This window comes from Anomaloglossus baeobatrachus, chromosome 4, assembly GCF_048569485.1.
Source record: "Anomaloglossus baeobatrachus isolate aAnoBae1 chromosome 4, aAnoBae1.hap1, whole genome shotgun sequence".
In the NCBI taxonomy this organism is placed as follows: domain Eukaryota; kingdom Metazoa; phylum Chordata; class Amphibia; order Anura; family Aromobatidae; genus Anomaloglossus; species Anomaloglossus baeobatrachus.
The window spans coordinates 675,014,606-675,038,786 of record NC_134356.1 but is presented as its reverse complement, the minus strand read 5'-3'; the positions used below and the strand labels follow the sequence as shown (position 1 = coordinate 675,038,786).

The 24,181-nt window shown below is 52.5% G+C and overlaps 2 protein-coding genes across 3 annotated transcripts in view; one reads left to right on the top strand and one right to left on the bottom strand.

Moving 5' to 3' along the window:
- LOC142302104 (transmembrane protein 272-like) overlaps positions 1-24,181 on the top strand; it is a 151,286-nt gene that overhangs the window by 49,956 nt on the left and 77,149 nt on the right. The window lies entirely within an intron of this gene.
- LOC142302101 (phospholipase A2 homolog ECO_00035-like) overlaps positions 1-24,181 on the bottom strand; it is a 64,795-nt gene that overhangs the window by 9,416 nt on the left and 31,198 nt on the right. The gene's annotated exons all lie outside the window — the stretch shown is intronic.

The window sequence follows — 24,181 nt, the reverse complement described above, 5'->3', positions numbered from 1 at the left end:
ACACCACACTGCCCTCCCTTATAAATTATACCCACCACACCTTCCTCGATTATGAAATATGATCTGCACATTGTCCTCACATCATGCTGCCCCCTCCTCACAATGTCCCATGCATGCTGCCCCCTCCTCACAATGTCCCATGCATGCTGCTCCCTCCTCACAATGTCCCATGCATGCTACTCCCTCCTCACAATGTCCCATGCATGCTGCCCCCTCCTCACAATGTCCCATGCATGCTACCCCCTCCTCACAGTGTCCCATGCATGCTGCCCCTCTCCATGAGCTCCTAATGCTGCCGTCCTCTTTTCCATAATGACACCTCCATGCTGCCCCATTCATTATACTAAGACCACCACACTAACGCTTATGCTGAGACACCCCCCCCACACACACACTACCCCACTCTTGATATTGACTCCCCTACATTGCTCCATTCCATACTGAGCCCACACATGCTGCCCCTTCTCCATAATGAGCTCCCAATGCTGCCCCCTCTCATTCTGAGTCCTTACACTCCCCACCATTGATTTGGTCATTGCACTATCCCTCAACCCTTGTCCTCTGTCTCTAGCATTGGCCCCTGTCTCCCATTCCCCCAGCAGCAGCCTCTCTCCCCCGCCTCCATCAGCAGCCTCTCCCCCAGCATCAGCCTCTCTCCCCCCAGCCTCCCCCAGCATCAGCATCTCTCCTCCCAGCCCCCCCAGCATCAACCTCTCTCCTCCCAGTGTCCCCCAGCATCAGACTCCCCCAGCATCAGCCTCTCTCCTCCCAGCGTCCCCCAGCATCAGACTCCCCCAGCATCAGCCTCTCTCCCCTGCCTCCAGCAGCAGCCTCTCCCCCAGCATCAGCCTCTCTCCCCCCAGCCTCCCCCAGCATCAGCATCTCTCCTCCCAGCCCCCCCAGCATCAACCTCTCTCCTCCCAGCGTCCCCCAGCATCAGACTCCCCCAGCATCAGCCTCTCTCCTCCCAGCGTCCCCCAGCATCAGACTCCCCCAGCATCAGCCTCTCTCCTCCCAGCCTCCCCCAGCATCAGCCTCCTCCAGTATCAGTCTCTCTCCTCCCAGCCTCCCCAAGCATCAGCCTCCCCCAGCATCAGCCTCCCTCCTGCCAGCCTCCCCCAGCATCAGCCTCCCCCAGCATCAGCCTCTCTCCTCCCAGCCTCCCCCAGTATCAGTCTCTCTTCCCCCAAGTCTCCCCCAGTATCAGCCTCTCTTCCCCCAAGTCTCCCCCAGTATCAGCCTCTCTCCCCCCACCACATGCGCAGATTTCCGGTCTGCATTAGTGACACCCTCACGCTCCTTATGAATCTTCAGCTCTGCGAGCACTTACCTGCTCCAGGGCCCGCCGCCATCTTCCTGGCTCACGTGAGTATCCTCTTCTGACACCGGCTTCCATCGCGGTGTCCTCTGCGGCGTCCTGCTGTGAGCTCTGAATGTGATGTCCACACAGCATTGGACGCAGCACAGCGGAAGGAGCTGATTGGCGCGCCTGTGACCCCGGAAGTGCAGGCGCCGGCAGTTCCGGGGTCAATCAGCTCTCTGTGCCCGGCCGCCGCAGTTTGTCTGCATTCGTCGCATCTTAATTGACGCGGATACAAATAAATGGAGCAGCGCCTCTCCCCACTCCGAAAACACAGCGGATTTAATGGATGTGTAAAAAAAACAAAACATTTTTTTTTTTTTTGCTGCTAGAAGGTGCCGCCCCCCCGCATGCTGCCACCCCAGGCACGGGACCACGGGTGCCTAATGGTAAATACGGCCCTGATTTGAAATGACTTCAGTTTGGTGCTGTCTGTGATCTGCTTTTTTTTAAACAAAAGTAAATAACTGAATAAACATTCTCAGAGCCAGGGGAGGCCGTCATTTTTGCCAGGGGTTGTAAGTGGCAGAACTTTTAACTTCTCTGACCGTGTTACAACTTGTCATTTTGTGGGATGATTTGTACAATGGAATAATTTCATCTTTTTGAAAAAGACAAAAAAGGTTAAGATTCTAAGTGTAAATGACTTTCCAATATCACTTTTTGGGGAATTTGTTTTTTTGCTGAGTTTTTGTGCAGTAAAAGTGACCCAGAAACAGTGGAGGAGGTCCTCTGCAATGTAAAACCTGAAATGTTTACTATGGAACATGTAGTCAAGGTGCTGGGCAGCTCTGGCTATTCACATACCTCCACCCATGGGTGTGTCTGGTCTGATATATGAAACTGGATGTTTGGTCATGTAGTCTCTGTGTTCTTGGAAGTGTGTCGCCCAGGGAATGGGGTACTCAGTCACGGGCAGTGTATAACGGGGAATGTCACTTTGGTGGCCGTTGCCCAGTCCTGTACCCTGAGTGCTTTTTAACGGGGAGTATTTACAAGGGAGATAAAAGTCATTGGTGTGACGCCACCTGCGGGTTGCGGTTAGGATGGTGAAACCGCTGCTGCAGAGTTGATTATCCCCCAGGACTGGTGGTAATGGCAGCTGTGGTGGAAGGCCCTCCACAGGTAGGGTTGAGCCTGGGAGATGTATGATGGAGTAATAAGGGAGGCCACACGGTGGTTGTAATTAACAGTCTCTATTCACTCTTGACCCTTGGACAGCTTGTTCACGTCCCTGTATTGCCAGTGCCAGTTGATGATTCAGTTGCTCTGTCCCCAGCACCCTCAGTGTGGTTGGGTTCCCGTAGCGTGAAGCGGTTTGGGCCCGACTGTCCATTTTCCTGGTGGCAGTCTCCTCGTCCGAATGACGGGCAGTGTGGACCCTGTAGGGCTGGTCTGTGTCCCGAACCCTGATCCTTGCTTTACTGCTGGTGCCCCTGGAACTGTAGGTCAGTGAGGTCCGTGAAGGTCCCCTTACTGTGCAGTTATTTGCCGGATATCTGTAACTGTCGCCTGACCTAGGGCCCTGTGCTCCGTCAATGCTCTGGTCCCAGTGCTACTCAGATGTACCTGCCCTGGCGACCACTCTCTTGTGCCCCCGGGTCACCGTTACACGACCCAGCTCGAGGCACCTCTTTCCTCTTTCACTCTCTACACTTCACTGCCTTGTCCCCTCCCACCAGGTTGTCTAATCCTCTGGTCTGGCTCCCCCCTGTAGGTGGCCATCTTCTTGTGTCTGACTAACCAATTACCCTTGGTGTGGAGTGGTAACTAGGATTTTAGTGTGTCTTGGTGTTGCTGGCACTGATATTCCAGGTCCCTGGGGGTAGGTCCTGTATCCCCGTGAGGATGCAGTTCCTAGTAGTGCCTTCAGTGGCTCAGGGGCGCTACAGAAGCAGTTTACTTCCTGGAGGTACGTTACGTGCAGATCATGTGGGTTTAGAGCCGGCTGCAGACTTTCCTGGTGATACACTGGCACACTGGCTAGGAGGTCAGGTGTATGGCTCCTATGGTCACTATGTGCTTAGGAAGCTGGAGTCCTTCTGACGACTTGGAAAGGGAGGCGACAGTGTCTGGAGCAAGTTTCAGTTCCGAGTTGGTAATTCCAGCAAGGCAGTCTTCCTAAGTGTCCGTTGGAGCCCTGATCAAGCTCCAGAAAGGTAACCTCACAAAAATGGTTAGTGAGTGGACAGTGATATACCTCCACTGGTATATTACTGTGAGGGATTGTATCTGAAGCTGTGTGGGGTATACCCTTGGATGAAATAGACTTTATGTCATATACATTTCTGTAAAGCTGAAAGAAGGCCCTTGCTTGTGTTTCTTTGAAGCCACAAGAAGGCCTTTATTATGTTGCTGCAGTGCTGGTTTATGTGTGAATAAACCAACTGGAATGTTTAAATAGAAAACTGTTCCTGCGTGCCTTAAACTAGCAGCAAAGCGAGTGTCCCCAGTGCATTCAGTGAGTGTAGCCTCACAGGACATATACATATTTGAAGACAAATTCACGAAAATACATAGAAACAGACAAAAATATATAGTCATATACAGTACACTGAGATACATAGATAAACACATGATACATGCACACACAAATATTATATAGTAAGTATGGAATGGAAAATATTCAGATTCCTTTAAATTTTTCGCTTTTTGTTTCATTGCAGCCATTTGTAAATTCAAAAAAGTTCATTTTTTTCTCATTAATATACACTCTGCACACTATCCCCCAGCTACACATCTTGACAGAAAAAAAACCAGAAATGTAAAAATTGTTGATAATTTTTTATACAAGAAAAACAGAAATATCACAAGGTCATAAGTATTCAGTCCCTTTTCTCAGACACTCATATTTAAGTCACATGCTGTTCATTTCCTTGTGATCCTCCTTGAGATGGTTCTGCTTCTTCATTGGAGTCCAGCTTTGTTTAATTAAACAGATAGGACTTGATTTGGAAATGTGCACACCTGTCTATATAAGACCTCACAGCTCACACTGCATGTCACACCAAATGAGAATCATAAGGTCAAAAGGAAATGATGAAGGAGCTCAGAGACAGAATTGTGGCAAGGCACAGATCTGGCCAAGGTTACAAAAGAATTTCTGCAGTACTCAAGGTTCCTAAGAGCACAGTGGTCTCCATAATCTTTAAATGGAAGAAGTTTGGGAGTTGGGACCACCAGAACCCTTCCTAGACCTGGGCATCCAGCCAAACGGAGCAATCATGGGAGAAGTGCCTTGGTGAGAGAGGGAAAGAAGAACCCCAAGATCACTGTGGCTGAGCTCCAGAGATGCAGTAGGGAGATAGGAGAAAGTTCCTCAAAGTCAACTGCAGCCCCATTACATTTTTTGGGATCAAGTCAAGATGGTGAATGTTATTTGCCTTTCCTGTTTCATCTTTTGCAATGGTCTATTTCCTTAGGTTGACATACAGGATATTTTGACACTGACTGTTCCTAGGACAATAACTGGTTCTTGATAGTCAGTACGGTGTATGTAGCACCCATGTGGAAGGGGTTAAATACTCATCGCCGGGTCAGTGATGTCATGGGTGGCTTTTGCCCAGTTTCGTGGCCCCGAGGTGTGCACAAAAAGGGATGAAGGATGGTGCGAGTAGTAGTGTCTGACGCCACCTGTGATGTGCCAGGGATTAGCCGCCGCTGCAGGTACTGTCCTCTGGGGCGGATGGTGTCTCAGCTGGGATGGTTCAGCTCCCCACAGGTGGAGTGGGCCCCAGGGAGGATGATTGGGTGGTAGTCTATGGTATTGTACACTGTGGTGCGGGGCTGAGGACGGCGACAGTAACTGGACAACACAGGCCGGTAGTTTCCTTTACCTTTTTACTGGTCAGATGTTATGGTCCCAGGTTACAGTGGTCCGGTCAGCCGGGAAGCAGGGAGAAATCTCTTCTTTGCTAGGTAGGTTGGATGCCTTCCTTAATGTGCTCTGAATATGGGTCACTGTGGTCTGAAGCAGCACAGCATCCCTCTTCCTAGATGTGATTTGCTTTGTCTCTTGTGGTATTTCTGCGGCCCGGGGCTCTATTGTGCTATTTCGCCTTGGGTGTCTCTGATGGGCCAGGCGATGTGATATCTCCTGCCCTCCGGGTTTACTGCTGGGCCCTTAGCACCCGACAGTCGAGGACCCCGGTGTCCTGATTCAGCACTGGGTCCTGGAAAGCTTGCAGACAACTCTCTAACAGCGACTGTTTTCCTTTACTGCTACTCGAGTTCTGAGGTCCCTTTTCCTGTTCCACTCTCTAACCCCTCCCCAGCCCAGAATGCAAAGGGAAGCTCACCCCAAACAGGACTTGAGCTCCCCTTTCTAGCCTGGATTAGGAAGTGTTGTGTGTGATTGTACTTGACACAGAGATCTCCCCGCTGCTTCCAGGCATAGCATTGCCCTTCGGTGAGGAGAACAACGCCACTGTGGCTCCCATGAACACTGGGGTGCCACATGCATTCAAGGGATAATTGGATTTCTTATAGTGGTTGGTAATGGTATTACCTTGAGACTTCTATTTCCCTATAGGACCATTTTTGATCCTGACTGAAGATTAATCCCCTCTCATACATATCAGATGGGGGATAAATCAAGTCAGGCTCGCTCATTTGGACCCTTGTTTTTTATATGCACTTCATCAATTACAATAAAGGAAATGATTTTGAGTTTTTTGTCTTTTTCTGTGAACTTCACTGCAGGCCTCCACCAGTTGGGCCTTTATGGCAGAGTGCCCCGACAGAAGCCTCTCCTCAGTGCAAGACCGCATAGAGTTTGCAAAAACTACATGAAGGACTCCTAGACTATGAGAAATAAGATTCTCTAGTCTGATGAGACGAAGATAGAACTTTTTAGTGATAATTCTAGGTGGTATGTGTGGATAAAACCAGACACTGCTCATCATCTTCTCAATACAATCCCAACAGTGAAACTTGGTGGTGGCAGCATCATGCTATGGGGGTGTTTTTCAGCAGCAGGGACAGGATGACTGGTTGTGTAGCGCCCCATGGGGCAGGCGGGCAGCCTACTCATCGCTGGGCCATTTCGGGTCGGGTCAGGTGTTGTCACAGGGTGGCTTTGCCCGGTTCCGTTGCCCTAAGGCATACAGTAAATGGTGGGGAAGCAGGGTAATTGTGAGAGTTTGTCGTGACGTCACCTGTGGTAAGCGGCCAGGGAATAGCCGCTGCTGCCGGGTTCCTCTCCAGGGCAGGTGTTAAGGCAGCCAGGATGGTATCGCTCCCCACAGGCGGAGCGAGCCCCAGGTGGATGATGAGGGTTGTAATGACTGTTGGCGCCTAAGCACTGGGCGGCGGCGGCGGCGGCGGTAAGGATGAGCCAACACAGTCTCTGTGGGTTCAGGGTGTAGTTTACACACAACTTCACCTGCCAGCCCGGTCACACTGGTCACTGCTGTGATGGGCCCAGGTCAATCCCAGATCCAGTAAGGGGTCACCACCGGTGTTGTGAAAAGAGAAGGAGAAGAGAGTGTCCTATTTATAGCGTATCCCCCTCCACAGTTAGGTACTCTGGCTGAGCTCCTGCTCCAAGCCACTGGGCTCAATAAAGTCTAAAGGGGCTTTACACGCTACGATATCGTTAATGAATTATCGTCGGGGTCACGTTGTTTGTGACGCACATCCGGCGTCATTAACGATATCGCAGCGTGTGACACTTACCAGCGACCTTAACCGACCTCAAAAGTGGTGAAAATCATTCACCATGGAGAGGTCGCCCTAAAACCAAAAATAGTTAATGGTTGATTATCGATGTTGTTCGTCGCTCCTGCGGCAGCACACATCGCTGTGTGTGACAACGCAGGAGCGACGAACGTCTCCTTACCTGCGTCCTGCCGACAATGCGGAAGGAAGAAGGTGGGCGGGATGTTACGTCCCGCTCATCTCCGCCTCTCCGCTTTGATTGGCCAGCCACTTAGTGACGTCGCGGTGACGTCGCTGTGACGCCGAACGCACCTCCCCCTTGAGGGAGGGATTGTTCGGCCGTCACAGCAACGTCGCCGACCAGGTAAGTGCGTGTGACGCTGCCGTAGCGATAATGTTCGCTGCGGCAGCGAACACACGATATCGCATGAACGACAGGGGCGGGTGCTTTCACGCTCAATATCGCTAGCAATTGCTAGGAATATTGTAGCGTGTAAAGCCCGCTTAAGTCTTCCAGAGGTGTGCTGCCAGAACTATGGTCTTGACTGGTCTAACTGGCCATGATGTGCGTGTGTAGTGTCTATTTATATTCCAAGTGGAACCCGCCCTCCCAGGTGGCTGGCTTCAGTGACCAGGAAGTCCATATTTGTATGGCCACCCCCCCTAACTACCCTGAGCCAACCTACTCTGTGTGAAGGTTCCCAAGCTGTGTGTAGTGTGTGAATGTGGAACACCGGTGATTAACCCCCTCCTTACCCAAGATAGATACCACACACTAATTGGGGTGCAGTACCCTGTGGCAACCTGAGCCTCAGGGGCACCACAGTTGCAATTGAAGGAAAGATGAATGCGGCCACGTAGAGATATCCTGGAAGAAAACCTCTTCCTGAGTGCTCTGGACCTCAGAATTGGATGAAGGTTCACCTTCCCACAAGACAATGACCCTAAGCACACAGCTAAAATAACAAAGGAGTGGATTCAGACCAACTCTGTGACCATTCTTGACTGGCCCAGCCAGAGCCCTGACCTAAACCCAATTGAGCATCTCTGGAGAGAGCTGAAAATGGTTGTCCACCAACATTTGCCATCCAACCTGACAGAACTGGAGAGGATCTGCAAGGAAGAATGGCAGAGGATTCCCAAATCCAAGCATGTGGCTGTACAGGTCTCGCTGCATGATGGCCATCACTAACAGACATGGCTGGGCATACTGCACGGTGAGACTGCTGTATATACATCACAGGAGAGACTGGGGGCTTCAGTATATACATCACTGGAGTGGCTGCGGCTACAGTGTACACATTACAGGAAGGGCTGGGGGCTACAGTATGTACATCAGAAGATTGGCTGTGGCTACAGTATATATATATCACAGGAGGGGCTGGAGGCTACAGTATATACATCACAGAAAAGGCTTTGGGCTACAGTATTTAAATCAGGGCCAGCGTCAGCACCCGGAACACCTGGGCAAGTCTCGGGGCCCTGGACAACTGAGTGAGCCTACTCGCAGATGGCAGGGTGGTGTACCGCCAATGGCTGCAGGCCACACAGCCGCTTTGGAGTCGAGTCAGACCTGGTACCAGCGCTCCACCGGCCCCCACCTCCCTCCTGCAGGCCCCCCGCAGAGGATCGCACTATCACTTGTATCGGCATCGCAGATGCCGATACAATTGAAAACAATGATGACAGAGGGAGCGCCACGCTCTCTGTCATCATTGTCCTGTAGCGCCTGTCTGCGCTCTGCCTCTGACAGCTCAGTACAGCAGAGCGCGTTGATGTCATTACTGTGCTTGCTTGTGTGCTAAGCTGTCAGAGTGGCAGATCAGGGGACACGCTGAAGAGGCCGGAGAAGCAGAGGAACGAGGAGAAGTATGTATTAATATCTGTGGCCAGACTACTATGGGGCTGCATTAAATAACATGGGGGCTACATAATGCTGCAACATGGGGGCTGCATAATGCTGCTACATTGGGGCTGCATAATGCTGCTACATGGGGGCTGGGTAATGCTGCTACACAGGGCTGCATAATGCTGCTACATAGGGGCTGCATAAGGCTGCTACATGGGGGCTGCATAATGCTGCAACATGGGGGCTGCATAATGCTGCTACATGGTGGCTGCACAATGCTACTACATGGGGGATGCATAATACTATATAGCGGAATATGTGAGTGCATTAAATTATTGTGGAGAAATATGGGTGCATTATGTTAAGTGGAGGAATATAGCTGCTGCATACTACTATTGTCGCGGGCGGAGGGGACGCGCTCACCACGCTCGGGTCCGCTGCTGCTGCTCGGTGGCACGAGCGGTGGGCCGGACCCGGGGACTCGAGCAGCGCTCCTCGCCCACGAGTGAATAGGGGGTGGTTTGTTTTGGGAGATAGTTCGTGACGCCACCCACGGGTCGTGGTGATTATGGGCACCACCGCTGCTGGTGACGAGGATCCCGGGAGAGATGGTAGGGAGCAGCCAGGATGTTGTCCCCTCCGTGGTAGGGGTTGGTGATCCCGGGGTCCGGTGTTGTAACGGGGAGGCTGGATGGCTGGGGTGAAGGGTTGCAGGGGCAGCGCGGCGCGGTGCTGGATGGCACTGGTGTACTCACTCAGGCAGTCAATAACAGAGTCTCTGGTAAACCAAACGGCTGGATGGACGGTCCCGCAGCTGGCTGCAGTGCTTCTGTGCTCTCCCCGGACAGTGTGATGGTGGCTGTCTTTCCCTGCAGCTGGTTAGAATGTTCTGACTCCTGTGGTTGCCCACCGGTAGTCCGCTCCGCGGTGTATAGGTACCGAAGGAGCCCGTTTTGCCCGCAGGCGCTGGCCCTTGGATCTCTAGCCTATGGCGGTGGCTGTATATCCTCACGGTGTGGACTGTTGCCTTCTGTCAGGTCTTGGTTGTTGGGAAACCTCTGGGGTTGCTGTCACACTCGGATTTAACCGTTGTCGGCGGCTCCAAGCCTAGTCTGGGTTTGATGGCCCTGCCTGCGTGCTTAGCTTCACTCCACTCCCCGGTTCGGTACCGGCGGGCCACCACCCGACCCCGGTCCTACGGTTTTGCAGAGATCCACTACCTCCTGCAGACGGCCACCACCGTCTGCCAACCTTGCTGTTTGTGTCTGGGCCCCTACCTAGACACCGACAGTTTGTGACCTCTCACTTTCACCTCCAAACTCTATCTCCTCCACTACTGAACTCCAAACTGAATCTGTCACTTTTCCCGCCTCCAGGCCTATGAACTCCTGGGTGGGTGGGGCCAACCACCTGGCTCCGCCCCACCTGGTGTGGACATCAGACCCTGGAGGGAGGCAACAAGGGTTTTTGTTTGACTGTTGTGACTGTCTAGGGAAGGGGGTATGCGTGTTGTTATGTCTGTGACTACCTGGCTAGTCCAGGGCGTCACACTATACCCCTCAGAGCTGTATGTCCCCTTCTACCCCAGTGCTGTATACCCCTCAGAGCTGTGTCCCTCCCTCCTCAGTAATATGTATGCCCCCCCGTAATGTGTATGTTCCCAGCCTCTCCTGTGATATCGTATATACAGAAGTGTCAGTGTGCTCTGTGTGCGGCCATGTCTGTTAGTGACGGCCACTAATCAGTGCAGGCACATGCCCTGGAGGAGCTGGATGGGAGACAAGCGGGGGAGGTGAGAGAGGCTGCTGCCGGCTTCCCCATATTAATATCTCTAATGTGTCTGTGTCTGCATGTGTGTCGCTCAGGGAATGGGGTACTCGGTCCCGGGCAGTATATAGCTGGGAAATGTCACTTTAGTGGCCGTTGCCTGGTCCCGTGCCCTGGGTGCTTTTTTAAAGGGGAGTATTTACAGGGCAGAATAAAGTCATTTGTGTGACGCCAGCTGCAGGTTGCGGTTATGATTGTGGAACCACCGCTGCTGAAGTGGTTACTACCAGGGCTGATGGTAATGGCAGCTGTGGTGGAAGGCCCTCCGTAGGTAGGGCTGAGCCTGGGAGATGTCGGGTGCAATAATAAGGGAATCCACACCGTAGTTGTAATTAACAGTCTCTACTCACTCCAGACCTTTGGATGGCTGGTTCAGGTCCCTGGATTGCCAGTGCCAGTTGATGGCTCGGTTGCTCTGTCCCCGACACTCTAAGGGGTACTTTGCACACTGCGACATCGCAAGCCGATGCTTGCGATGCCGAGCACGATAGTACCCGACCCACATCGCTGAAGCGATATCTTGTGATAGCTGCCGTAGCAAACATTATCGCTACGGCAGCTTCACACGGCACATATGTGACGCCCTGGGCAAGCCAGGGGTCACAGGTCATCACACCACCACACCCTACACCCCAGTTAGGAACACCAAGGCTACCAAAATCCTTGTTGCCTTCCTCCAGGGGCTGGTGTTCACACCAGGGGGTGGGCCAGGCGGTTGGCTCCGCCCACCGAGGAGTTCACAGCCCTGGAGGCGGGAAGAACCGGGCAGATTAGCTCAGGGGGAGCTTGAGTGAGGAGCTAAGTGAACAGAGATGAGTCTAGGAGGAGGAAGTAGAAGGAGTAAACAGAGAGTTAAGCTAAAGAAGTGAAGTAGTAGTGGAGCAAAGGAGAGAAGCTGAAGTGACAGAAAAAGTGAGAGTAGGAAAGCCTGAAGTCGGTTCGGCTGTGTGCCCGGACAGTGACAGCAAGGTCAGCAAACGGCGGTGACAGTCTGGAGGGGGACTGCTCGGAGGTTGGTGGAAGGACCGCGGACGGGTAGTGACCTGGCGGTCTGGAGCAGTATACGAAGAACAGTCAGCACCAGGGCAGGGGCCTCTCGGACCCCGGCAAGGCTAGGAGTCGCCGTAAATTTGCCAAATCCGTCAGTGAAGGGGACGTCTGTCTCCAAACAACCAAGTCCCAATTGAAGGCAACAGTCCAACCATTGAGGAGAGACACCGCCACCGCCAGGGCACCAGTTTCTCAGGGCCAGCGCCTGCGGGCAAAGTAGGGCTCCTCCGGCCCATATCCAAGCCGGGGAGCGGGTTACCGGTGGGAACCTATCGCAACCATTGTAAACTTAGGTGCAGGACAGAGGGACCGTCACCGTCACCTACTGGGGAAAGCAAGTGCAGCCGTCCGTGGGAACCGTCTTTCCAGCCGTGTGTTTTACCGAGAACTGTGTCATCGTCTCAGGGTGAGTGAGTACCACAGTGCCGCAAGGCACAGCGCTGCCCCCGCGTCCCTGTGCCCACCAAGCCCTGCATCTCCCACCTCATCACTGGGCCCCGGGATCACCAACCCCTACCCACGGAGGGGCAACACAACAACTGGCTGCTCCATACCATCCTTCCCGGGATCCCCATACAGAGCAGCGGTGGTGCCAACAAATCACCACAACCGTGGGTGGCGTCACGGACAATAAACAATCCCCACACCCAAAAAACCCCCTTTCACTCACGGGCGAGGAGCGCCGCTCGAGTCCCCGGGATCCGGCCCATCGCTCGAGCCACCGAGCAGCGGCAGCAGCAGGCCGCAGTGCCCGCCGGACCCGAGCAGAGGGAGAGCGCGGCGTCCCCTCCTCCGCCCGCGACAACTTGGCATCACGAACAGGATCTTACCGCTCTGCCGTTGGGTAGAGGTGCGCCATGTAACCGCCGGATGTATCCGGCTGAAAATTTTCGGAAGTCGCCATCTTTGGCGCGAAAAGTTCCCGCTCGAGCGTCTTCTCGAGTAGCAGAGGCGCGAAGGCCAAAACCCCGCCCCAATAGAGGAGGGGCCGGAAAGAAGCTAAGGGGGACGCGATGGCAGCTGGACGCATGTGAGGTGGCTATAAAAGCAGGGACGCCAGGACCCTGTGGCCATCTTGTTGCTAGTTCCTGGAAAGCACGACTGCCGAGATGTCCGCTCCAATCAATAACAGCGAGACCCCCGCGCCCGGCACGGCGACGTGGTTGAGGGACCGGACCGTCCCGCTGAGTAATCGTCTGCAGGCCCATATGCAACTCCTCCTGGAGGAGTGGGAGACCGACATGGCGGATGTGGTGGCTGCTATGTGGAGACGCGAGGTAGAAGAGAATTTGGAGGAGCGGGTAAGCGACCCACGCCCCTGTATTCCTGAAGGATCGGCCATTGGAGCTGAGGGGCCCGGCCGGCTTCCGCTCACCCTGCCCCTCTCCCCGCTACCCGTGACAGCTGCTGCCGGTCCGCCATTAGGCCCGCTACCTGCCCAACCGGTAGCGATACCCTGCCCAGCCGCTCCGGCGGACCAGCCGGCTGCAGACGTCCGGGACGTCCCTGAAGTACACCAGGGGGGAACCGCTAGAACCGCGGCCCCTTAACAGCATGGTGCCAGAAGTCCCAGAAGAGACTGTGCCAGACCCTGAGCCCGGGACCGTGGCCTGGATGAGGGCCCGGGTGATTCAGTTCCACCAGCGTCAACAGGAACAAATCCTCCAGATGATGGAGCAGTGGACCAGCAAGGTGGAGATGCTGACTACGACTACCCCGAGGTACGGAGGGGGAATGGATGTAGCAGAGTCGACTGGTGACCCACGTCCCTATGTCCTACCTGGACCGGCCGCTGCGGCTGAGGGGCCCGGCCTAGTCTCGGCCTATGCATCACCCTTGCCGTTACTTATGGGGCGCCTCAGTGTAAGCTCGCCTAATATGCTGCTCCGTACTACCGTGGAAGGGTCTCAAATGCTGGATGCTGGAGGCCAGGAAGCTGCGACAGCTGACGGCAACCCGCCTGATGCAGGAACAAGAGATGACGACTCCTGCCCCAGCCCCGGGTCCGCTGTTGAGTTTGAAGAGGCAAGTGAGCGTTCCCGCTATGTAGGAGACCCCGTGGTTGTCCATACCCCGCGTACCGGTGGAAATGGGTATCGGGTACCCCTGTCACAGCAGGCATGTCAGTGCATGTTTGATATGCTGGTGGCGGAGGATGGGGCCGCCTCGGCAGAAGAATATGAGTAGGGCAGCGGAGCACCGTTGCACCGTCCCCGTTGGGACCACCACTGAGTTTTGTGTTTGAAAGTTTAAAAATTGAAAATGAAGTAATCAACTGATGGAGTTACCTGATTTACCGTGATTGAGAAAACCGGCCGTTGCCGGCACCGTTGTCCCCGTGGGGACCGTTTAAAAAAAAAAAAGTTGCATGGAGGACTTTCCATGGACAAGCCCGTGAACTTGCAGGGCAACCACAGACGTTAGTGGCTTGTAAATAAGTTGTTTTACCATTACCGTTTCCGCAGTTACCGCCTCCGGAGAGGCAGGTTGGAGGGAGGGCCCTCAGCAGAGCAGGCTGGGGCCCAGCCACCACAGGAACCGGTGGCTACCCTCTGGAGGGGAAGGACAGATCCCGCTCGGGTGACTTGGTGCAGGACTTGGGTCAAGGGGTGCTGCCTGGGTTTTAGGGGTAGCATCAGGGCCAGGTTGCTTGGGTGGGAGAGAGCGGAGACCGTAACCATAAACCGTTAGTAACGTTTAAGAAATGTGCCTCCCGTTGTGGGATGTTGTCATAAATTGTATGTGTGTTATTCTTTTTACCTTTTTCAGAAAATAAAACCGGTGTTGGACGGGCAGCCCGCGGACGGTCTGCATTTTGCTAAGGGAGAATGTGACGCCCTGGGCAAGCCAGGGGTCACAGGTCATCACACCACCACACCCTACACCCCAGTTAGGAACACCAAGGCTACCAAAATCCTTGTTGCCTTCCTCCAGGGGCTGGTGTTCACACCAGGGGGTGGGCCAGGCAGTTGGCTCCGCCCACCGAGGAGTTCACAGCCCTGGAGGCGGGAAGAACCGGGCAGATTAGCTCAGGGGGAGCTTGAGTGAGGAGCTAAGTGAACAGAGATGAGTCTAGGAGGAGGAAGTAGAAGGAGTAAACAGAGAGTTAAGCTAGGGAAGTGAAGTAGTAGTGGAGCAAAGGAGAGAAGCTGAAGTGACAGAAAAAGTGAGAGTAGGAAAGCCTGAAGTTGGTTCGGCTGTGTGCCCGGACAGTGACAGCAAGGTCAGCAAACGGCGGTGACAGTCTGGAGTGGGACTGCTCGGAGGTTGCTGGAAGGACCGCGGACGGGTAGTGGCCCGGCGGTCTGGAGCAGTATACAAAGGACAGTCAGCACCAGGGCAGGGGCCTCTCGGACCCCGGCAAGGCTAGGAGTCGCCGTAAATTTGCCAAATCCGTCAGTGAAGGGGACGTCTGTCTCCAAACAACCAAGTCCCGATTGAAGGCAACAGTCCAACCATTGAGGAGAGAAACCGCCACCGCCAGGGCACCAGTTTCTCAGGGCCAGCGCCTGCGGGCAAAGTAGGGCTCCTCCGGCCCATATCCAAGCCGGGGAGCGGGTTACCGGTGGGAACCCATCGCAACCATTGTCAACTTAGGTGCAGGACAGAGGGACCGTCACCGTCACCTACTGGGGAAAGCAAGTGCAGCCGTCCGTGGGAACTGTCTTTCCAGCCGTGTGTTTTACCGAGAACTGTGTCATCGTCTCAGGCTGAGTGAGTACCACAGTGCCGCAAGGCACAGCGCTGCCCCCGCGTCCCTGTGCCCACCAAGCCCTGCATCTCCCACCTAATCACTGGGCCCCGGGATCACCAACCCCTACCCACGGAGGGGGAACACAACAACTGGCTGCTCCATACCATCCTTCCCGGGATCCCCATACAGAGCAGCGGTGGTGCCAACAAATCACCACAACCGTGGGTGGCGTCACGGACAATAAACAATCCCCACACCCAAAAAACCCCCTTTCACTCACGGGCGAGGAGCGCCGCTCGAGTCCCCGGGATCCGGCCCATCGCTCGAGCCACCGAGCAGCGGCAGCAGCAGGCCGCAGTGCCCGCCGGACCCGAGCAGAGGGAGAGCGCGGCGTCTCCTCCTCCGCCCGCGACACATACCTGCCCTGTGACGTAAACATTTTGCCCACCTTCTTCCTTCCGCATAGCCGGCGTGATCTGCGGGAGGCAGGTAAGGAGATGTTCCTCGCTCCTGCGGCTTTACACACAGCGATGTGTGCTGCCGCAGGAACGAGGAACAACATCGTACCGACATTATGGAATGGAGCGACGTGTCACCGATCATCCGATTTTGACGTTTTTGCGATCGGTGATCGTCGCTCCTAGGCTTTACACGCTGCAATGTTGTTACCAACACCGGATGTGCTTCACTTTCAATTTGACCCCGACGATATCGCAGGTGCGATGTCGCAGTGTGCAAAGTACCCCTAAGTGTGGTTTTGACCCCGAAGCCTGGAACTTTGGGGGTCCCACTGCTGTGATACAGCGGTCTGTCCATTCAGAGGGTAGTGTGGACCCTGTGGGCAGGTATGTGTCCAAACCCCGATCGTTGCTTTACTGCTGATGCCCCCAAGTCTGTAGGTCAGTGAGGACCGTGAAGGTCCCTCATCGCGCAGGTAATTGCCAGGCCATCTGAAACTGTCGCCTGACCTAGGACACTGTACCCCGTGCGTGCCCAGGTTCCAGTGGTGTTCCCTCGTACCATCACTTTTCTCCATTCCAGAGGTACTCGTTTGCTCCAACCCTGGCAACCTCTCTCCTGTGCCCCCGGTTCACCGTTACACGGACCCAGCTAGAGGCACCTCTTTCACTACTACATTGTTCTGCGTATGGAGCTGCACTGCCTGTCCCCTCCCACCAAGTGGTCTAGTCTTTCTAATCTGGCTCCGCCCTCTAGGTGGCCATCCCCTTGTTTCTGACTACCCATGCCCCTGGTGTGAGTGGCAACTGGGATTTTGGTTGTGTGTTGCTGGCACTGGTGTTCCAGGTCCCAGGGGGTAGGCCCTGCATCCCAGAGAGGATGCAGTTCCCTGTAGTGCCCTGAGTAGTTCAGGGGTGCTACATTTCCACTTGGTTAAACACAGCATGTCCTCGGGCTGTAAGAGAATAAAGCATTTATTAAACAGCAAAATAAATAATGCATAATATTATTCCCGGGGAGGCTGTACTTTTAAATGTTGCATGAGCATCCCCCATCAACTCACCACCCAAAGGTCCTGATCCCCAGAACCCTCTAAGGAGGCAGGTCACCGGTCCCTGTGGTGACCAGGTCTGGGTCAGCTCTATCGCAGACCTTTCCTCTAACCTTCCTCTCCTTGGTGGCGATGTCAGTGTCCTGATGGCAAGAAGGGTTACTCTGAGGGGCCCACTTGGTGCAACCTATTTACATTTAAAGTTTTTGGCTGCTGCCAGTCCTGCAGCCGTGGTCCATTTTTATATTAACGTTTCAAAATTATCAATTTTTCAGCACTATGATTTAAACTTTTTCAGCATTTTCAGATTTATGCAGTGAATTTTCAATAAAAATAAACAAAAACACAAAACAACAACTGCTGGGGTAGCCTGGTTCCGCTACCACAGCATAGATGATCTGGGAAATGGCGGTATACGTTACCATGTCTCCCAGGTGCAAGTCACGGTTTGGATGTCCCTGCTTCAAGTGGTCCAGCACATCCGTGCAGGACACAAAGATGCCTGCATGCATGCCGGGCTCCTTTATGAATCCCCAGCCTTTTTGCTGATCAAATTTGTCGATGGTGCCCTGGTACTAGACCCCGCGGGTTCCCCAACTGGCTTGGTGCAGGTTTTGCTTCTCCTGCAGATTCCAAGCCGCCACTTGCCTTTTCTTGGTGGCTCGAGCCCGCTGTTCCTGATTCAGCTGCCGGATGGTAACTTGGCACGCTTCCTCGACCTCCTCATCCACGACAGCCCTCTGTACTGCAGTAGCCATGGGGCACTCCCGCTCGAACCTCAGGCTCCCCGAACCCGAATAGTCCGCATCCAGATCACCGTTAGCGGGCATCAGGTCGGTCTGGTGACCGGCGATTCCTCTGGCGGTCGTCGGGTCTTCCAGGGCTGCATTATGCAGCCTAGCCTGGCCTGGTCTCACTGGAGACAGAGGCGTTGCGGCCTGGTCTGGTCTTGCCGTGGACAGAGGCATTGCGGCCTGGTCTGGTCTGGCTTTGGACGGAGGGTCCGATGGTATCGGCGGGTCAGCTGTCACGGGTAGTACAGGTTCCGCTGCCATGAGGGTAAGTGGGGCTAATGAGGCTCCCACGCTTACCGACTCCTGGTGCCGCTCCTCATGCAGGACTCATTCAGCCTGGGTCTGCACAGCCACCACCATCCCCATCATCTCCGAACGCCAGTCCTCAATTTGTTGTATCATTTGCAGCCACATCCGGACACAGAGCCGGTCCAGCTCCTCTTCCAGCCAGGGCATGGTTCTGTGAGCTGGTGGAGCAGACATTCTCTCTCTCCATTGCAGGTTTTACTGGTCTGCTACTGCGGAGCTGATGTCCCTCTAGCACGCCAAGGAGCATTCTGCGGGCCTCCTGCATTTAGTTTAGTTTCTCCTTGGTTATTTTCACCACTCTCGCAGGGACTGGTCACTCTGGGAGCTTCCGGGTCAGGTTACTGCCGACTTTCGCCCACACTTACAGGACTAGTGGGCGGGACTTCGATTTACGCACTTTTGCAGTTTCGCTCCCTCTTTGTCACAGTCAACAACTATGTTCTCAATCAACCCAAAAGACTGATAAATATCAAAGCTTAATATTTTTGGAAGTTGGAGTGCTTTTTTTTTTAGATTTGGCTATCTTAGGAGGATATCTGTTTCTGCAGGTGACTATTACTGTGCAGAATTATTAGGCAACTTAATAAAAAACAAATCTATTCCCATCTCACTTGTTTATTTTCACCAGGTAAACCAATATAACTGCACAAAATTTAGAAATAAACATTTCTGACATGCAAAAACAAAACCCAAGAAAATTAGTGACCAATATAGCCACCTTTCTTTATGATGACAGCAGCCGACCATCCATAGATTCTGTGAGTTGCTTGATCTGTTTACGATCAACATTGCGTGCAGCAGCCACCACAGCCTCCCAGATACTGTTCCGAGAGGTGTACTGTTTTCCCTCCCTGTAGATCTTACATTTTATTAGGGACCACAGGTTCTCTATGGGGTTCAGATCAGGTGAACAAGGGGGCCATGTCATTATTTTGTCATCTTTTAGACCTTTACTGGCCAGCCACGCTGTGGAGTAGTTGGATGCATGTGATGGAGCATTGTCCTGCATGAAAATCATGTTTTTCTTGAACGATACAGACTTCTTCCTGTACCACTGCTTGAAGAAGTTGTCTTCCAGAAACTGGCAATAGGTCTGGGAGTTGAGCTTCACTCCATCCTCAACCCGAAAAGGTCCCACAAGTTCATCTTTGATGATACCAGCTTATACCAGTACCCCACCTCCACCTTGCTGGTGTCTGAGTTGGAGTGGAGCTCTCTGCCCTTTACTGATCCAGCCTCTGGCCCATCCATCTGGCCCATCAAGAGTCACTCTCATTTCATCAGTCCATAAAACCTTTGAAAAATCATTCTTACGATATTTCTTGGCTCAGTCTTGACGTTTTATCTTATGTTTCTTGTTCAAAGGTGGTGGTTTTTCAGCCTTCCTTACCTTGGCCATGTCCCTGAGTATGGCACACCTTGTGCTTTTTGATACTCCAGTAACGTTGCAGCTCTTAAATATGGCCAAACTGGTGGTAAATGGCATCTTGGCAGCTTCACGCTTGATTTTCCTCAATTCGTGGGCAGTTATTTTGCGCATTTTTTGCCCAACACGCTTCTTGCAACCCTTTTGGCTATTTGCCATGAAACGCTTGATTGTTCGGTAATCACGCTTCAAAAGTTTGGCAATTTCAAGAAAGCTGCATCCCTCTGCAAGACATCTCAAAATTTTGGACTTTTCAGAGCCCGTCAAATCTCTCTTCTGACCCATCTTGCCAAAGGAAAGGAAGTTGCCTAATAATTAAGCACACCTTATACAGTGTGTTGATGTCATTACACAACACCCCTCCTCATTACAGAGATGCACATCACCTGATTTACTTAATTGGTAGTTGGCTCTCAGCCTATACAGCTTGGAGTTGGACAACATGTATAACAAGTATCATGTGATCAAAATACTCATTTGCCTAATAATTCTGCACACAGTGTATGTGTACCTATCTGTGTATGTGCGTGTCTGCTTGTGCATGGGGCCCACTGAGACTTTTTCGCCCGGGACCCACAAAAACCTGGAGCCGGCCCTGATTAAGAGGTTGGGGTCTACAGTCTATACATCACAGGAGTGGCTGGGGTTGTAGTATATACATCACAGGAAAGGTTGGGCGCTACAGTCTATACATCACAGGAATTGCTGGGGCTACAGTATACAGTGTGTCCACCCATATCCTGTCCACCGCCATTAACTTGAGAACGGCAGCAGCTATAGTCATAGAAGTGGTGTCCAGTTATAGTAAAGTAGCCATGCGCTACACAATGAAACCACCTATAGCGCCACCTGGTGGAAAACAACAGAGTTAGCATTTTTATCTCAAAAATGGAACGAGATACAGAAAAAAAGTGAATTACAAAGTTGTAGGGCATCATCAATTCAATACGAATCGACACCTTGCATACAGAAAAGCTATGATTAGAATGTGTAAAACGCACATACGTATGGTCGCGATCTCCAAAACAGAGACATTGCGAGATGCGGACTAATGGAGCACTTAACCATCACTAAGCTCACTAATGGGAAACGTGACCAAGGGGGACGGAGAGGAATGACATGTCCCCCCAATAATTACAATGGATGGGAAATTAAAACAGTCGGCTTACATGAATTGGCCAAAAATCATAAAACAACAAAATATTAGTGACAAACAATAATGATCTACACTGGCCCTACCAGCTATGAACTCTGCGTTCGCCCTCAAACCATGGGTACACTTGAAGTTAGTGAGGTGTGGCCCTCCAACCTGGCCCTGTCTCCTACAAGAACCCTGGCTTAAGACTTCCTACCTTCACCCACAGGACGACTTCAGGAGATAGCACTAAAAATGACAACATAAGGGAAAAAAAAATTCACTTCTGCAGACTTCTCCTGTCTGCAGAAGGCTTAGGTAATGAGTACCAGTGCTTTTTTTGTGGTGGTACTCGCCGGTACGGCATACCGGAAAATCTGAAGAGCGCTGAGGATAAGCACCTCTGGCTCTGTCCACATGGCTAATTTGTAAATTTGCTATATCATCAGCCATTGGCTGGAGCAGGGTGACCTCTGTGTCTCCCCCCCCCCTCCGATCTGATTGGAGCTAGCATCCATGTGATGCTATCCCTCCAATCAAATGTGGAGGGGCGGTGGGTGCCCGCCCTTTTCAAGATGTTATGGACGCTGAGGATCAATGTCATGGCCGGTCACCCCGATCTGCTGCCATAGAGTAAGGTATTTGCTCCCCTCTGCTGTCTTCCACTCTCCCCCCCGACCTCCATTGCCCCCCGTCGTCCGATTCAACCCCCCCCCACGACCTCCGCTTCCTCCCACCTGCCCTGTAATCACTGTGCTGCTCCTGCCGCCGGTGATCGGGTCCCCCAGTGTTCGCCCCTCCCCCCCTGCTACCACCGGCGCCATGTCCGCTCCCAGCTGCTAAGCGGGAACACTAGAAAAAAAAAATCTCACACTTACCGGTCTGCAGCCTCCCGGGACACGTGTGATCGGCTTCAGGACCTGCCGGTAATCAGCTGGTGCAGTCACGCTATGGCATTAGCTGACAGTCTAAGTCCAGCGGTGGGGCGGCTTTTTACCGCCCAGCTGGTTTAAGCGATCAGGTGATGCTCTGAGGTGACTGCAGCAGCTGATTACCGGCGGCTCCTGGAGCGATCAGTCGTATCCCAGGATTTTGCAGACAGGTGAGTAGTTTTTTTTTTGCACTGATGCATCAGCTGATTGTATAACCGGCTTTTATACAATCAGATCATGTGTGATGTGATTCATGTCCTTTAACCTGACATCATCTGATCGCTTTGCCTTCCAGCAAACCAATCAGATGATATTGGATACGGATTGGACGGTGAAGGACCCTTGACCCAGGATTACTGCGGAGGGGGGTTCTTTATTTCAATAAAGGTGGAGTCACTAATTGTGTTGTGTTTTATTTCTAATAAAAATATTTTCTCTGTCTTGTGTTTTTTTTATCTTTACAAGAAATTCATGGTGGCCATGTCTAATATTGGCGTAACACCATGAATTTCGGGCTTAGGGCCAGTTGATAATATACAGCTGGCCCTAACCCCTTATTACCCAGCAAGCCACCCGTCACCAGGGCAGCTGGAAGAGTTGGATACAGCACCAGAATATGGCACTTCTATGAAAGCGCCATTTTCTGGGGAGGCTGCGGACTGCAATTCGCAGCAGGGGTGCCCAGAAAGCTTGGGCACTCTGCGCTGCGGATTCCAATCCCCAGCTGCCTAGTTGTACCTGGCTGGACACAAAATTTGTGCAAAGCCCACATCATTTTTTTTTTCTTAAATTATTTCATGAAATTCATGAAATAATTAAAGAAAAGGGCTTCCCTATATATATTTCTGGTTTTCAGTTGGGTACAAATAGGCAGCTGGGGGTTGGGGGCAGCCCGTACCTGCCTGCTGTACCTGGCTAACATACAAAAATATGGCAAAGCCCACGTAATTTTTTTTTACATTTTACGTTTTTGGGAAAAAAACTCCTGCATACAGTCTTGGCTGAAGGATGCTGAGCCTTGTAGTTTGGCAGCTGCTGTCTGCTCTCCTGCAGACACTAGTGGATGGAGTATGCTGAGCCTTGTAGTTCTGCAGCTGCTGTCTGCTCTCCTGCATATACTAGTGGATGGAGTATGCTGAGCCTTGTAGTTCTGCTCCCCCTGCCTCTCTCTCCTGCATACACTAGTGGATGGAGTATGCTGAGCCTTGTAGTTTTGCTCCCCTGCCTCTCCTGCTTACACTAGTGGATGGAGTATGCTGAGTAGATGAGTGGATGGAGTATGCCTTGTAGTTCTGCACCCCCTGCCTCTCTCTCCAGCATACAGTACCGTTTGTAGTATGTAGTAAACCGTGCACAGGATCTCCCGGCAGCACGACAGCAACGACAACACTCCCTCCCACTCATCAAACTCGGCCGCCGGCTGACAGATCCTCCCCACCCCCCCTCCTCAATCTTGGCCACCGGCGCCTAACAGCATCCCCCCCCCCACCCCCCGCTCCTCGTCTCAGAGATGCGTACCAGCAAATATTTTTTTACAAAAAAAGCACTGATGAGGACACCACACTTCCTTTCTCACAGGCTGTCTCCACCAACAGAAGATGAAAATAACCAGCACTGTGTGAAGCTTAGTGGGACTATTTAAAGGCCAGACTAATTAGTAACTGGCAGCACCTGAGGGAGTGCTTTCAAGCACACATGCCAAAGAAGCATTACCCCATCAGGTGCTAAAAGGAAAAAACATACATTTAAACACGGATGAGTCACGCTGGAGAGAACAGCGTGACAGAGGTCTGTTGGGCATCCCTTTGAAAAATCCCATTTACTGTACAGTATGTACTATTAGCAGTCTACAGTATTTCGTCAGGTATGACATTGCACACTTATTTGCATAATAGGGTAATTCCCCATTTTACACGTTCTAATCATAGCTTTTCTGTATGCAAGGTGTCGATTCGTATTGAATTGATGATGCCCTACAACTTTGTAATTCACTTTTTTTCTGTATCTCGTTCCGTTTTTGAGATATAAATGCTAACTCCATTATTTTCCACCAGGTGGCGCTATAGGTGGTTTCATTGCGGAGCGCATGGCTACTTTACTATACCTAGACATCATTTCTATGCCTATAGCTGCCGCCATTCTCAAGTTAATGGCGGTGGACAGGATATGGGTGGACACACTGTATACATCACAGGAAAGGTTGGGGGCTACAGTGTATATATCACAGTAGGGTCTGTAGCTACAGTATATGCATCATAAGATTGGCTGGGGATAAACACACCACAAGGGGCATAGACATCACTGAGGGGGACATACATGTTACTGTGAGGGGGAATACACAATTACTGGGGGGAATGCACATTACTGAGGGAGGGCATACATGTTGCTGGGGGGGTGACATACAGATCTGGGAGAGGCTGGATTACACAGCGGCTCCTTTTCAATTGTGGTACTGGAGGCATCCCTCGCTAACTTCGCCCACAGATGAACTCCATCCTACGATGTATGTGTGCCGCCCCTGTGCCAGCACCTGGCGCTGCTTGAGTCCGGACTCTCAGGGGTGGTGGCTCGAGGGTCCCCAGACCCGAGGGTCTCGCGCACACGCCGAATAAATGGGGGGACGTATATGTATGGGCT